Below are 12,077 nucleotides of genomic sequence, written 5' to 3' on the forward strand. Positions count from 1 at the left end.
CAAACTTGTCTGCTAAAGTTCTCCCATGGAGAGGAGAGCAAGCAGGTACCCAGTGGAGTTTGGCCCAAAGTGGCCCTCCAGTCTCATGAAATGTTTTTGAAGTCTCAGCTTTAATTTAAATATGCTTGACAAGTTTGCATTTTACTCCATAAAATGTTTTGATATATTAAATCTTATCAGTTTGTTCTCCCAGAATGTTTGAGTAACTTCAGGGTTCTGTGAAGACAAATGTCCCTCTTAAACACATATCCCTGTTGGAGAATCTCACACTGACATCACCTCTGCCTGTGGCAGGTCAGCAGGTTAGAGGAGGGAGGCTTCAAGTTAGACCATCAAGGATGACTTCATGGAAAGGGTGAGGCCTGGGCTGGCCTAGTAGGATATGGACTCGTGGAAAGAAGGAATAAATCTCGTGAGCAGAGGTCTGGAGGTGGAGAACACAAATGAAACTCTCAAGGAACCATGAAGAAACTCGGTTCTGGAAACCAAGAACTAGGATTCCTTCTCAGCAGAAAGTCACTAATCTTTGTGTCTCATTCCAGGAAAACCCAATCCCTCAGGAGTCAGAGTTGCATTCCAAGGCCATCAGTCACCTTCAGCAGTCACGCAGTCCCGTCTCTCTCCTCACTCACTCCATACACGTTTTTCACCTGGACAGGAGCCCTCTGCACAAGCACGGCTGGCGCCAGGCGTTCCTCTCCAGCCTCCCTCAGGACTTACGGTCATTAAGACATTTCTCATAATGAGCACGTAAGTCCCAACGCACCCAGCCTTCCCTGCCCGACTCAGCAGCCAGCCTTCAAGTTTTGCCCTTCCTTCCTCTGTGATGCTTCCTTCCTGGAAGTTTGAAGGAGAGGTCAGAGCCACAGGGAGGCTGAATTCTGATGCTCCATAAATTGAGCCTGAGTTCTCCTACATAAGAACTGCCTCAGCGCACTCAGCTAACTTGCTTCTTTTCACCAGACCACTCCTGTTTTTCTCTTTCCATTTTAGCCGTCCTCCTCCAGGATCCAGTGGAGACATCCAGGAAGCACAGCGAGGGGCAGTCAGTTGGAGGACCTAACAGTGCCTTCTGCCCCTGGCACATTTGCCACGGAAGAAGGCTGCTCTGGGACTCACCAGTACGGGATGGTGCTGTGGCAACAGGCCCCTTGCAGCTCACCAGATCCTTAGAATTATTTTGTGATGCTTGTTCTGCATCTTGAAATGACAGCCTGTGCCTCTGGGACTCGGCTACAAGGAAGACAAGTGGAAGGCAAGCGGACGTGTTTTTCTGGCTATCCCGAAACAGGCAGCAGTGTCCTTGCAGGTGGGAGCCCTCCTTCCACTTGCTCCCTCCAGTGCTGAGCATATCATACGTCTTAATGACACTTGATGAAAGATGTGGTGGTTTCCAGCCAACATGTTTAGGTGTCTATCCCTCTTCTCCTCATACACTGACATGGAATATCGATTCTTTAATTTGGAAAGACAGAGGTTGCAATAGGGCAACATATAATGGTATTACAGGCAATAAGACGAAACATGGAGAACAAACTTAGGTGGTCCAGATATTACAGCCTAACTCTCTGTCTGTAAAATGGAGATGAAACTACCTAAATCATAGGCATGCGGCGAAACGATTTAGCAAAGGTGAACATTTAGCAAAGGGTTTAGTACGTCATAGACTCCCAGTAGTAATCATTTACTAGTTTCTCACTTTGGTTGGTCATCAAATTCAAGCTGGTAAAAGTGAAATGACTCCTTTGGAAACTAGGAGAGAAAGATGCATCCACTTAAGATAGTAGGAAGTCAATTGATGAAATTAACTCTTCCTAGACATGGTCCTGATGAGAACATATGAAGAGCTCACGGGAGTATTTGGTTATACCGTGATAGCTGTTCCTCTCAATGTTCAGTCCCTGCTCTGCCTTCTGTAGTTGTGGAGAAGGCTCCTCATAGTCCATCCCCAAGCCATACCCAAGTCTCAGCAGTCATGAATTCTAGGCTGGACAGACCCAGGTGCTGCTGATGCTGGGGAGGCCTTTCTCGGGCTCTGGTCTTCTTTGCCCCACTCTGGCTGGCTAATGGCACAGCACCCAAGCCTTAAGTTAGTAGGAGACAAGGGGGCTTCAAAAGTCTCTTTCTGCAGATGCTTGAAGGGGGTACCGGAGGAACAGATCCCATGCATCACTGCCCCTTGTCAGTAACGTGGGTAATGGTGGATGGTATCCACGGTACAGTCCTGTCTCCACTCTGGTGGAGGCTAAGATGCTGCCTGTTGATCAGAGAATAAGCACTTAAGGCAATCATAACCAACACCAGCATTCTCCATCCACATGGAGTGTGCAGACCTGACCACAGCTGATAGTGTTTAATTTCCCAAACTAAACTGGGTAGACTTTGTTTAATATCTGTTTAGCTTCAACAACCCCATTGAACATCAAGAACAAGCCAAAAGACCAGAGAGATTTCGAATAAACTGGATTTGTTTGTTTTTGTTTTGTTTGACTGCTCTAAGGAGAGGGCAGACACTACAGAATTCTGTAGAATAAAACCACTTTCTTAGTGAGATTGCCTCAATTTAAGCAGCACTTTCCTTCCAGAACGTTAATAAATCAGCAGAATGTGTCGCAGAGGCAGGCAGTTAGGAGGAATAGGTAAAAAGTTTAAGTCATCTGCTTGCATCACACAGCACAGGAAAGGCAAAGGAAAGAAGAAAAACAACTTCTGCAACAGGAATTTGTTTTCATTCCTGGTTCACAATTCTTTCTGGGAGAGAGATATGTTTTTTATGTAAAACTTTTTCAAATTTGGTCTCCAAATTTAACCCAAGACAAGGCTGTACCGGTCTTGGAGATGAAGGTCACCCATATCAACAAAAAGGCTTCCAGCTGTAAAATTCTCTCTGATCATCCTCTAAGGTCCTGTGTCTCTGGCTGTCCACTGTGGCTGTATTGCTGTCCATAGCTGGAGCATTCCCGCCACTATGTTCTTTGCTTCTGTTTCTGCTTCCAGACTGCCCAGAAAAGCTGGAGCAAACGTCATGACTGTGCAGACCAGGCTGTGCAGAGCTGGGCTTCCATCTTCAGCTGGGTTCTCATGCTTCTCAATGCCCTATGATTCATTCCTGCCTGACTTTCTATACTCTTTCCTCCCTGCCTCAAATTTCCAAGCCACTTCCCTCTTCCCAACACCTTCGTCCCCACCCCTCACCCTCAGCACAGGATCTGATTGCTTCCCTCCCCTGGAGGCTGCTTGCACCCTCGCCTCCCCTTGTCTTTACCTCAGCTGTTCTCTGGTCTATCACACCTTCTTCCTGCTGCTTTGCAAGGCCACTCGCTCCACCCCTTCCTGCCTCTCCCATGATCCTGCTCCACCAGAGCCCCCTCTTGGGTGACTTTCAATCTCTCCCTCCTTATGATTTCTCCTTGAATATTGCTCAAGCGCCCATCACCCAAAGAAAACTTTCCTTGCACTTATCTCAGTGAAACTTCTTCAAAGCCAGGTGCAAAATCTCTTTGTGCCTCTACTTCCCACACCCTGCTCAACTTCTCCTTTATTGCCCAACCCAATGCCTCACCATCTCCCCTTCTTGGGTCTCCCTGAAGCATCAGAAATGCCTTCAGCCTTTCCTCTTGGAAGTCCCCTCCCTTTTCCTGATGGCCCCTCTCCTCCTAACCCTGTGGTTCCGTGTTGTCTGTTGCACTGGCTTCTCTAGCTGTGGGCATTCTTCAGAGTTCTGCCTTCCTCCTATTTTGTTCCATCTATCTGTTTACTATTTCCTGAATATTCCTTCATGACAGTCACCACCAGCAACTCCAACTCCAGGTATCCAGTCGGAACTAGTGTTTTCTTTTGCCCTTTTCCAAATCCACTTTTGTGTCAGAGTTCCCAGTCTCTGTCCTGGCCGTGGTCATCTTCTCAGTACCCTGAAGACAGCAGACTGCTTGATAGCGCTTCCTTTCCTCCCACCACACCTGACTGGCTGCCCCTGACCTCGGCAGGGTCCCAGCATCCATCCCCTCCCTCCAGGAACACTGCCTCGGCCTTGCCAGTCCTCCTCCTCTCTGACTGGGGCTACTGAAATAGCCTCTGGTCCTCCTGCCTCTATTATCATCCCTTCTTAGCCTGCCCTTTTTATGACTTACAGGGTCAATTACGAATATATAGGTTGGGTTGCATCACCACTCACTCCATCCGCAAGTCTCCAACACCTTTAAGGGTTACCTGTGGTTTGCAAAACAAAGCATCTCATAACTCCTAATTCCACTTCCCACCCCCACCACCACACACACACACACACACACACACACACACATCCCACAGGTGCTTAACTTTTCCTCCATTCATTTGGAACCACTCATCATTCCCCAGAAACAATTTTTGCTTTTATTCCTCCATGTTTTGCTGGCTCCTTGCCTCAGAACATTATCCTCCCCTTTTGAAATCCTACCTGGCTTTTAAGGCTCTGCTCTTCATGAAGCTGTGTCCTGTTCCTCCTGGCACAGCACACCTCATCCTCCTCTGAAGTCAGGTAGCATGTTGCTGGTCTCTCCATCACAGGACTTATTTCATCCTTGTCTTTGTTATGCTGTACCCTGAAGGAGCCCAGCAACATGGCTCTTTTCATTATTTGATAGTGAGGACTTATTTGCTGCATGAATAAATGAATGTGAGAAGCAACTTATTATTTGCTGAATGAACAAAGTACTCTACTATTTTATGGGCATAGTAACTATGATAACTTTCGTGGTAAGCTGAGTGGTAGATCACAGCACTTTCAAGTATGAATAGCTCAGTTATTTCAGGAGCATAGCCCAGACCCTGCCAAGGCCCACAGAGCAGCCCCTCACCTTCCCTTCCCCACTGCTTTCCATTCTTCCTCCTGGGGCATGGACCTCTCTGCCCTTTACCCTGGATAAGATTAAGTCTTGACTTTCATTAATCTACTGTGGCCGTTTAAAAGAGGAACTTTGCCCCTTTTGCAGGGCTGCTGTGAAGGTGTCTGTTAGCTCTAACACTTGTCCCCCTACTTTTTGCCTTCTGCCCCTGCCAAGGTTTCCCCTCCTACCATTTGGCTTGGATCTGTGTCTCCACCAAATCTCATGTTCAATTGTAATCCCCAGAGTTGCAGGCCGGGCCTGGTGGGAGGTGATTGGATCATGGGGGCGGCTTCCTCACGATGGTTTAGATGTTTTGGCACCATCCTCTTGGTGCTGTTCTCATAATAGTGAGTGAGTTCTCATGAGATCTTGTTGTTTAAAAGTGCACAGCACGTCCGCCCTCACTCTCTCTTACTGCTGCATTGACCATGCAGAAGCCTCACTCCCCCTTCACCTTTTGCCATGATTGGAAGGTTCCTGAGGCCTCCCCAGAGGTAGAAGCTGCTCTGCTTCCTGTACAGCCTGCAGAACCACGAGCCAATTAAACCTCTTTTCTTTATAAATTATAAATTACCCAGTCTCAGGTATTTCTTTATAGCAATGCAAGAACAGACTAATACACCAGCTAACCCAAGTTCTTTTTCTTTCTCCCGCTGAGGATGGGCTTTGCCTTGCCCTTCATGTACACCTAAGTGGCGATCTCCCTCCCTATGTCTGCTTTCCAAGGACTTCTGCATCCAAGCTTCTGTTTGAATGATGAAATGAAAGGCACTGTCCCCTATGAAAGGTAATTCAGGACTTAGAAAATGGGTAGGGGAATTCTGAGGGGTGGAGATTCTTCCTGCTGCTCCTTGAATGCCATAATCAACTGTCTCCTCTATCTTGCCCTGCAATAAATTCAGGGAGGCTGGGACCACACAGAAGCCCTTCCTCTAAACACCATCCTAAAACCAGGAAGAGGGAGCCATGCGGAGGGGAGGACAGCCTGTGGTTCTGGCCCAGCCCCGGGTGAGTCAGCTCTCCTGCGGTCAACCCTCTGGCTCTCCTCCCCCAGCCTGGGGAGAAAATGCTGAGTCGCACACCTTGTGGGCAGCCACCGAACCAGAGGCTGCCCTGTTGCTCTCCATCTCCCCACGCACCAGTCAGCTGTAGGCCTCGTACCCGCTTCTTGGCCTTTGATGAGGGGACCTCGCAGGCTCCAGACAGCCGCCACCCTGGGAAGCCATCCCTCTAGCGGTCAGATGAAACGCAGGCTTCCAGGGAAGGGGCAGAGCCAAGAGTCTTGTGTCCCCCTTCTGTACCTGTGCAGGCCAGCCGGGAGACACAGGGCCCCCTTCCTGGGCTGTGGGCAGAAGTGGAGCCAGCCAAGACCACAAGCCGCCCATCCAGGTTTCCATTCATGAACCTCCTCCAGGCTCAAGGCTGGAAGGACGCCTCCTTTGCCGTGGCTTGACGTGGTTTGCGCAGACCGAGTCCAGATATGTAATAGCTGTTCCTTATTTTCTATGAGAAGATGTATTCAAAAATAAATTTAGCCAAGAGGGGAGGAAAGTTTAAAAAAAAAGGAAAACAGAAGGACAGATTTTCTTGACTGGCTGCCAGGAATTGAAACATTGAGGCAGGCTTCCTTTTGGAGGAGAGAGACAGCTGCAACATTTCACGGTGTAAAGTCAGCGAATTTCCACAGGCCTGCCAGCCAGGGACCGCAAGATGGTTTCAAACAACGGCTCGCTTCATGCTATTTGTGTGTGTGCGCGCGCATGTGTGCGTGAGTGTGTGTGTTTAGAAAAAGGCGAGGCTGGGGGGTGGGCAAAGGGGAAGCTCAAAAGTGTCCTCACCCGGCCAGAATGGGCAGGGGCGGAGTGAGCAGATTAATGAAAACGTTTCGCTGGCATGAGGGGTTTGATTGCCCCGCTGCAAAATTGCTTGCAGATTCGAAAACAGCATGTTTCATTTCAAACTCATTCTCTTGCCATACATTAGCACTTGTCAATGTAACCATTAAGCACGGGCAGTGCAGAAATTTAATTACAAAACCATTTATTTTATTGAAAGAAAAATAAACCCAAGCTACCTCAAATGCATTAGGTAGGTTCAAAACATGTTCAGCTGATAACACCCAAGGGTAGGGAGGCTGCTGCAGGAATAAATGCGTCTTTCATGTGCGGTGGGGACTCGATATTAGAAACAGCTGCCTCTAGGTCCTCTTTATTTAAGTTCAATTAGGAATTAAAAAACCGAATTAATGAAGGGACTTTTTATATCTGCAGTCACTTGGCTGTGGTATTCATTCTTCTCTTCCCAATTCGCCTCCCCTTTTAAGTATTTGGATTAAAAATGCTAATTAGTCAAAGTGAACTTTTTATTGAATGGATCCCCCTCTCCACCCACTCTCCATCCCATCTCAGGCTTGTCTTTTGTTCTCCTAATGGGAGATTATGCAAGGCCTATCGTATTAAAGGAAATCACAAAAATGTGCTAAACACATCAAAAAGTCTCCAGTCTGTATCTTATTTATGCCTTCTCCCCTCTCCCCCACGTACGTCTTCCACACAGTTGGAAAGCCGGCAGCGTAAGGCTCTCTGGTGAAATACTAGATTTGGGTCGAGCCTCGGGCTGATGTCATGCTGGAGACCGCCTCTCCTGAGCACTAATGGGCTGCCAATAACAAGTCTGTTTTACTGTTCTCTGGAAAGGAAAAAAAAAAGAGTTATAACCTTCGTGGTTTGGACTGATTTGTCAATTTAAAGTGCATTTTTTTCTTCTGTCTGAGATATCTACCCACAATTTCTTACAGACATGTCCTCATGCAGTTCACTCAGAGGAGGAATCTGGAAGATTGGTTTTTGGGTTTTTTTTTCCTAATTTTTCTAGCAAGAATACAAATCTCTAAAATTTCAGAGAGGCATCTGTATTAGTCCATTTTCATGCTGCTGATAGAGACATACCCACGATAGGGCAATTTACAACAGAAAGAGGTTTAATGAACTTACAGTTCCACATGGCTGGGCGGGCCTCACAATCATGATGGAAGGTGAAAGTCACGCCTCACATGGCAGCAGACAAGAGAAGAGAGCTTGTGCAGGGAAACTCCCATTTTTTAAACCATCAGATCTTGTGAGACTTATTCGCTATCATGAGAACAGCACGAGAGCCGCCCCCATGATTCATTTATCTCCCACCCAGTTCCTCCCACAACACATGGGCATTATGGGAGTGACAAGATGAGATTTGGGTGGGGACACAGAGCTCCATATCAGCATCATTGGATCATTGGCCAGGTGGGAGGTGGGAAGTGGGAAGCAGACAGGCATGGACAGGGTGCTTCTCCTGCAAGTTCATTTTTAGCTCTTATAACTACACTGATGTTCAGTAGCAGACCTTTGTGCATTGACTCAGTGAAGGTTCTGCCTGTGTCACTGAGTGTGTGCCTGTCTCACTACTGTCCAATGTGAGACCTAAGGAGGGCCTCCTGGCCTGTTTCAGAAGGGCCTCCAGAGCTCTGTTGCACCTTGCAGAACCACTGCCAAAGCTCTCTGGGGCTACCCACATTGTCGTCTAAACTTCTCTGAGACCCACCAGGCACAAAGCCAGGCAGCTTGGAAATTGCCTGGACAGGCACAGCTGCCTCTGACCCAGCTGCCCTGATCTGCCTTTGACACGTACTCTTCATGCACAAGACCCAGGGAATCTGAGGCAAAGAGAACACATTCAAAAAGAGAAATTCACCATTCCAGGGAGTAACTCTTTACCAATAGATTGTAGATAAGCACTTGCTTGGAGAAGAGAAAGGAGGGCAGAAGGAAGCAGGAGGGAGAAGTTGGTCATATTTTAATATTCTAAGAGACTTGGCATCTAACTTGAGCCCTGCAAAGCAAGGAGGCAGCAGGGTAGAGTGGGCCTCCATGGTGTTACCACAAGTGCATGCAGCAGAGAAAATAGTAAAATGCTGCAAACATTCCCTGAAGGAGTCAAGAAGGTGACACCCTGTGAACCCAGCCATGGAGAGATGTTTTTCTACAACCATGTATAAGAGAGAGCAAAGGGTGGGGTGAGGGGGTGTGGGAAGAGAGGGCTGGATTGTTTAATGTACTGTTACTGAAAGAATTTCCACTTGGGGTACATATGTGCTGTAGACTTTCTGAATATCACATCTCACTCAATAAAAGTGCGCGCCAATACCACGTGCTTTGTTTATATCTTTTCCTATCCAGTGCTTGGGATGGATGAAGGCATTCTCCCAGGCTTCCACCTCTTGGTAAGTGTGTATTTTCTAATTACATTTCTCAGCCTTGGGTTCAGACAGGAGCGCTCAAAAAATGTATTCCAATTTTATAAATAGCAAAAGTTTTTTTTTAAAGAAAGCAACTCAATGATTCAACAATGACTTCTTTTCTCTTATTCTTGTCTTTAAGAGTAAGATATAAACTCCCAGGAAACAGAATTGGTTTGCTCTCCTAGGAGTTAGGTTGTAGATGGAGCATGCAAGTTCTTCAAAATCATCCCATGACTTAGAAGAAAGAAGAGGGGAAGGTAGAATGAGCTTGCATCCCAGGGGCCTTCTGGAGAGTGTGGAATCCTGAGTTGTGCCCAACAGACCTGGGAAACAGGAGAGCTGGATGTCGTACCCAAAGCATCATTTTCACAGGCTACTCCTTCTCCCTAAGGAGCCACAAAACCCATAGAAAGATCATGTGGCAACTACTGCCACCGTTTCAAATAGGGCTTTCTCTCCCTGCTTTGATCCTTTACCCCCACTCATCTCCCTGCTCTGTGACACACAGAGTGCATAATACCGCCTTAGCATTGAGTTTTAACCATTTATTCACATATATTTGTTGGATACTATATTCTGGGCATTATACTAGGCATTGGGGATTTAATGAAGAACAAGACAGACCAAGTTTTTGCCATTGTCATTTAAATCCCAGTAAGAGATGTAGACATGAATCAGGTAAACAAATAAATGAAAGGGCTACAAATTGTTAACGCTTTGAATGGAATAAATTGAGCATCAGAATGAGCTTTAATGGGAAGGTCTGTCTGAGGAGATGAGTTATGCTATATCTAAACCGGCGGAGAAGGAGCCAGCCCCATGGAGAGCAGGGAGGAAAGTGGCAACAGTGACGGAGGCAGCAGGCAACACAAAGCCCTAATGCCCATGAGAGTGTGGCCTGACTGGGGTCAGCCAGAAGGCTGTTGTGACTAAGTGTGATGAGTGAGGTCGGGCAGTGGTGTGGACACAGAACATTCTATGTGTAGTGGGAAGCCACAGAATGGATTTAAACAATGGATGAGCCTATTCTGATTTATGTCTTCACAAGGTGATTTTCTGCAAATATGGAAATGAATTGGAGGTGGACAAAGGTAATAACAGGGAGACCCCTTTGGAGGATATTGCAGACAAGGTGAGAGATGGTGGCCAGAATTGGAATGGTGGCTGAGTGTTCTGCCTCTCTTTGTTTTATGTAGGTTGATTTGGTTTTATAGGCAGTTTGAGAGTTCTTTGAGTGCAGAGTTTGCTTTATGCTTCACAGGATAAAGGAAGAGTCCTGCTTCTCACCACCAGTACCTTCATAAGATGCAACAAGAACATACTTCTCCACTCGGTCTTCAATGCAGGGCAGCCTCCTTATTCTTCTGGCCTCCTACACTGTCACTGCCCTTTTGGGGAATATGATGCTCTACTTCCCTTTTCCCCCTCTTCCCAAACCATGACAGGCCTTCAGAGCACTTCCACCTAGAATGTTCTTCTTTCTTTTTGGTAAAGCCTGGCTTTTCTTGCTATCTAAATTTTCTAATAAAATGTCAACTCTCTGAAAGCTTTTCCTGACTCCTTGGGGTAGTGGCAGCAATGTGGACCTCTGTGTGTCCGTAGCACTTTGTTCACGCTTGGAGTTTTATACCTGCTCACACCATGTTGTACATTCTCTGCTTGAGTGTCTGTCTCCTAACCAGATCCCTAGCTCCTAGTTACAAACTCATTGCAAAATCTCAGCCTTTTCTTTAAAGAGGAGTCAAGGTGAGGATAGAGTTTGAATTATGCTGTATTTGAAATCATGGTATTATATGGTTATTATTAATAAATCTTATCATTATAAACTTCTATTGTACTTTAACCTATTAAACTTTTAAATAGTTTTAAAAGTTTAACTTCAATTAAACTCTTAACTTAAAACTTTTAACTTGTATTAAACTCTTAAATCTTATCATAATAAACTTCTATTGTACTTTAAAACCTAAGCTGTGGCCTCAAATTTAAAAAGAAAGCAGGCCTGGAAAAATGTAAATCCACTCTCCTAATGAATGGCTGAGTGTGTGAGCTAGAAGATTGATCAACAGAAATTATCTAATTTAAAGACAAGAGAAAAAAAGGTTGAAAAAAATGAACAAGCTACAGAGACATGTGGGACAATATCTAAATGTTCCATATACAGTTAATTATAGTCCCAGATGGAGGTAACAAATATAATGGGGCAGAAAACATATCTGAGAACATACTGGCTGAAAAACTTCCCAATTTGTTGAAAGACATAAATTACAGATCCAACAACACAGTGAACACCAAACAGGATAATTTTGAATAAAATCATGTCCAGGCACATCATAATTAAATTGCTGAAAATCAAAGATAAAGAGAAAATCTTGCAAGTACCCAGAGAAAAATGACCCATCACGTGTAGGGCCGTGACTCAAATGACTGTGGACTATCAGTGGTGGTGAGGGAGTGGACTTACAATATTTCAAGCTTTCTACATTTTATATAAGAAGTGCAATATTAACTAAATATACTGTGAAAGTAGAAGGACGTTTCTTGTGATAATCAGATCAGCCATTTAAAAATAAATCCAATGTGATATATCTAAAAATCTAAACAATAAGTTAAAACAAAATTATAAAATACATTCAACAATTTAAAAAGGTAAGAAAGGGGAAAAGAGGAACTAACAACAAAGTGGACAACAAAAAGAGAAATACAATCTTAATACAATCATATTAATAATTACATTAAATGGTAATGAACAAAATATTCCAATTATAGGGCAGAGATTACCAGAATAGATTGTTCTTTAAAAAGCAAGATCTAACTATATGCTAACTAGAGGAGATGAGCTTTAAAAACAAAAAATCAATTAATCAGAAAGACATTATAATCATCAATGGGTATGTGCCTAAGAATAGATTCTCAAGATACCTAAAGCAAAACTTGAC

The 12,077-nt window shown here is 45.2% G+C and overlaps 1 long non-coding RNA gene across 1 annotated transcript; it reads left to right on the forward strand.

The window, feature by feature from the left end:
* Window positions 1-1,352: 1,352 nt before the first annotated feature.
* LOC105716052 (uncharacterized) lies at window positions 1,353-7,069 on the forward strand. Its single transcript, XR_001107178.3, has 3 exons — window positions 1,353-5,652; window positions 5,768-5,873; window positions 6,175-7,069. It is a non-coding gene; the product is annotated as an uncharacterized LOC105716052 (long non-coding RNA).
* Window positions 7,070-12,077: the final 5,008 nt, after the last annotated feature.

Source organism: Aotus nancymaae, unplaced genomic scaffold, assembly GCF_030222135.1.
Source record: "Aotus nancymaae isolate 86718 unplaced genomic scaffold, 86718_ANA_hifiasm-v0.15.2.pri h1tg000057l, whole genome shotgun sequence".
Taxonomy (NCBI): domain Eukaryota; kingdom Metazoa; phylum Chordata; class Mammalia; order Primates; family Aotidae; genus Aotus; species Aotus nancymaae.